The sequence below is a fragment of the Otolemur garnettii genome, unplaced genomic scaffold (assembly GCF_000181295.1).
Source record: "Otolemur garnettii isolate 467f Iridium unplaced genomic scaffold, OtoGar3 scaffold00002, whole genome shotgun sequence".
Taxonomy (NCBI): domain Eukaryota; kingdom Metazoa; phylum Chordata; class Mammalia; order Primates; family Galagidae; genus Otolemur; species Otolemur garnettii.
The window spans coordinates 17,769,173-17,773,647 of NW_003852397.1; the positions used below are offsets into that span (position 1 = coordinate 17,769,173).

A 4,475-nucleotide genomic window follows, 5' to 3' on the forward strand; every position below is an offset into this window, starting at 1 on the left:
TGGTATCTGATTAAAATATTTATCTTTCTGAACTCTGAGCCTCTAGCAAACATGTCATCTGAAAATGAAGCCTTATTTATAGAAAGAAGAGCTTTGTGGATAGCTATTTTGCATCAGATATGATTCACAGTGAAACTTTGTGAGGTTTATTCATAAGAAGCTATGTAAGTGAAGGTGAAGGTCGCAGGTTTAGGGCTCAAAGATAATTAAGTTTTGAAATCTGGTTCCACCATTTACCGGTCTGACGATCTTCAGTGCATTATTTAAATTATCTGTGCCTCAGTTTAGTTACAGCCTTACAGATTGTTTTAAGGAAGTAATCAATTAAATCATGAAAGAAAAACACTCAGCGGAGTAAGTGCTGAGTTAAGTTAAAGAAGGGCTCCTTTTTTTCTGCCTCTGGTGGAAGTGTATAAAAGTAGGCAGACTGTGGGCAGCCAGTGCCTGTGGTTCAAAGGAGTAGGGCGCCGGCCCCATCTACCAGAGGTGGCGGGTTCAAACCCAGCAAAGACCAAAAAAAAAAAAAAAAACTGCAAAAAAAAAAAAAGTAAGCAGACTGTAAAATGCTAACCTTTTATTAGTGTTCTACAAAACAAAGTATAGACTGTTTAGCTATTTAAATTGATGAATATAGACCCGTAAGATATGAGAGTTCAGTCTCCGTAGTGAGTTTTTCAAGTTTTAGGTAAGGACAGAACAATCAGACATTTTTCTTCCTCTAACCTAGCCAAGGAAAAAGGGAGCGTCTGAACACAGCCAGCGAGAAGCCGTGGGGAGTGGTGGATATGCCAGGCTGCTCAAATTAAATAACTGACTTCTAGCAACAAGGATTTGGAGAAAAGTTAGTGAGACAGATAAAAGCCTGGAAGGGCTCTGCCAGGGCTGAATTATTCCACAGGTGTGTGTTTCCTTTAGCACCGCCTCTCCTGGAGTACCTTTCACAAGCTTTACGCCTTTTAATAAAACTACTGATCTCAGGCCTTTAGGCAACTCATGTTTTATCCATTTCTTAAAATTATCTCTAAAATAGGAAATTCCATGTCCTCTAGTTTCTCTTTGTTAAATAATTCTATAGTTAGGAAGATCTCTTTTTCACCTAATTATTATCGCTCCACAGTTTCCCCACCCCCCACACATCCATTTTTGCTGGATTAGATAGACGTTTTATGTCTACATGCTTTGTTTCTAAATAACTAAGAAGCTAATGGAAGTTATTGGGTTTTAGTAGTTTTTGCACGGATAAACTGATTATCTCGTCTTTACTAAAATGGAAAGTACTTAAATGCCATCTTTTGTAGATCTCTGCGTAGATTTGAATTTATTCAAAGCCAATTGTCAAACTGGTAATAAAATCTAAGTCAATAACCTAGTATTCTGTTTTGCTTTTTGCATTTTTAAAACAAAATTTGTCTTTGCTCTTAAATTTCATTCGTTTAGCCAATGGAATTTTTCTAGTGTGATTCTTCTTGTATATTAGACTTTGTTCCCTAGGTAGTTAGAATGGCAATGACCCAAATCTAAGCATCTTTTGTTTGCTATAGAAATAGAATAGAACTTTTAGATAGAAGTCTGATTCTAGTTGAACATCCATATATAAAGTTTTAAAAAGCAAAATAAACTAGTGGGTTATCGATATCTTCAACCAGAATCTTATATGTGGTATTAAAAACGCTTATTTATTACATAGTCTGTTTTATTTCCCTTTTTGCACTTAGTGAAGAACCAAATTTAATATTGAATTTCAGTAAACACAGCTGAGGTGGTTGGTATTTATTTGTTCCCCTCATCACATTTAAAAATAACAAACTTAATAATTTTATTTTCTATATGTCATCTTTTATTATAATAAATTCCTTTTGGAAGCTGGCAGGGCATCATGAACATAGAGGATAAATAATGAGTTCTACAGTTTTTTTCTTTGCAAATTGCTTTCTCTTAAATGCACCAGGAGGTGGTTGGACTGAATGAGCTTTAACATTTCTTCTTGATCTAAATTTCTGTCATTACGATTGGGGTTTTGAACAACAATATACAACTTTTCCACCAGAACAATGAAAACTTGTTTCATTTTAAATTATGGGCTAGAGCAAATTTTGGAACATTTTAATCATAAAAAAAATCACAAGGAAGTTTCATTTTTAATATCGTGTAGTCATATACAGTGTCTAATAATTATGAGCAAGAGATCTGGGACATATTTTTCAGAAAAAAAGATCCTTATTTTCTTGAATGGCTTTCCTCTCTCTCTAATCCACCTGAAATTTTGCCTATAAATTGCATTTGTCATTAAAGAAGTCAGATGAATTTCAGCACTAAGAATACTGTGAAATGATGAAAGCCATTTCCTTTCTTAGGAAAAGAGAAACACAATTTATCTTGAGTAAAACCTCAAATTGAGAATTAAGGATGCAGTATTTTTTTCTCTTTTTTGCAGTTTTTGGTCAGGGCTGGGTTTGAACCTGCCACCTCCAGCATATGGGGATAGCACCCTACCCCTTTGAGCCACAGGGGCTTCCCATATGGTGGTGTGTTTCTTAAATTTTGATGTGTTTACAAATCCTGTGGTGATCTTGTGAAATGCGGGTTGTAATTCAATAGGTGTGAGATCTTGTATTTCTAACTTGCTCCCTGATTATACCAATTCTACTGGTTTGGGGATCTCACGTAACAATAACATGTGAGATCAAGTAAAGTTAGTATTTTTGATTTGAAATCTACAAATGTTTGGAAGTCACTTTCTGTCTTGAATTTTTATTGACTATAGTATTCATGGTTAAGGTGTGTGGTGCCAAGCTAATGTGTTCAACCACAAATAGTCCCTTTACTAAGAGGATTTGTTTCCGGGAATCACATTAAATCTTCTAACACACCGTGTAGGCCAACTATTTCCGTAGGTTTTGGGGTAAATACAGAATTTTTTAAATGTATCTATGCGATTTTACTTTTTTTAGGTTGGGTGTGCCAGATGAGTTAATATAAAGTGGGGTTAGGCTAGAAAAAAAGTTGACTGTAGCAAAAGTTTATATGGTTTTCAATCTTTTTATAGCAGAAATTTGTTTAGACTGTTTATAAATAAGTATTGTAGAAATGTTTTATGGAGGAAATGGAAAATGGAAGGCATTTATTAACAAGGACCTGTTAAGTTGATGTAAAAGCTGAAGAGACTAGCACCATTGAACTGGGAAGTATTTTTTATTTGTCTGGCTTCTTGAGTTGTATCATTAAGGTTGATATTGGTGATGACTTCACCAGATAAGTTTCAAAGCATGGCTTATTGATAATGAATAATTTATAAACAGATAATAGTCACAATTGTTAAAATATTTCTTTTTTTGGTGGGGTTTGGGTTTGAACCTGCCAATTCTGGCATATGAGGTTGGTGCCCTACTCCTTTGAGCCACAGGTGGCGCCCCTAGAATATTTCAAAAGCAACACAGGTAAAATTTCAGTCTTATTCTAGTTAAGACTATCTTAGTCAAACCTAATGCAAATCCCTTACTGAATTTCTGAACAAAATTTTAGTATCTATTATCATTGTCTATAAACATTTAAAGCTACAGAACAGAGCTGAGAATGTGATCTCAAAATTGTGTCTTCTGCAGAATTTTCCAGACAGGCTTTCGTCTTTATAAAATATAAGTACATTTTCCTTTTGCTTTGAGATTTACTTCCTTTAGCCCAAAACATTTATCAAGAGTCCGTTGCGTGGTCCCTGGTCCCTCACTGCCGCCTCCGTCTTCTGCAGCTCCCGGCAGTGCCTGAGTGTGCGTTTGGTTTAGACCTGGTGTCTCTTTTGTGAAGCGACAGTGGAGGAGACGCCAGTGCTTGCCATGACCAACAAAAAGCCTAAAGAAGGAGTCAAGACTGAGAACAACAATCATATTAATTTGAAGGTGGCGGGACAGGATGGGTCTGTGGTGCAGTTTAAGACTGCGACATACACAGCACTTAGTAGGAAAGCCTACGGTGAACGACAGGGTTTGTCAGTGAGGCAGATCAGATTCCGGTTGGAAGGGCAATCAGTGAAACAGACACACCTGCACAGTTGGAAGGGGGGGGTGAGGGTACAACCGACGTGTTCCAACAGCAGACAGGAGGGGTCTACTAAAGAGAACCCGGTACTTCGCTGCTGAACTCTGTTCTCACCGACCAAGATTACATGTTCAGTTATAAAGCTGCAATTTGGTTCCACCACATCCTGACTACTACGGTCCAGTTTCCTCTATTCTTTCATTTCCCCCCTCCTCATTTCTCTATTGTACATAGGGTAACTGGTGTAGGTACACAAGCATGTTGCTTTTTAAAAAAATCTTAAGGACCAATGGCAATGGACATCAAGCAGAGATGGGATGGGGGAAATACTGGTTCTATGAAAATACCTCCTTTCTCCACTAGGGGCATGCTCATTCAGTTCTGATCTTTATATTTCAGTAAGTCATTTTGTTCAGTCCTAAAAAAAAACGACGACACAAAAA

The 4,475-nt window shown here is 36.8% G+C and overlaps 1 pseudogene; it reads left to right on the plus strand.

The window, feature by feature from the left end:
* The first annotated feature begins 3,830 nt into the window (after window positions 1-3,830).
* Window positions 3,831-4,108, plus strand: LOC100944239 (annotated as a pseudogene).
* Window positions 4,109-4,475: the final 367 nt, after the last annotated feature.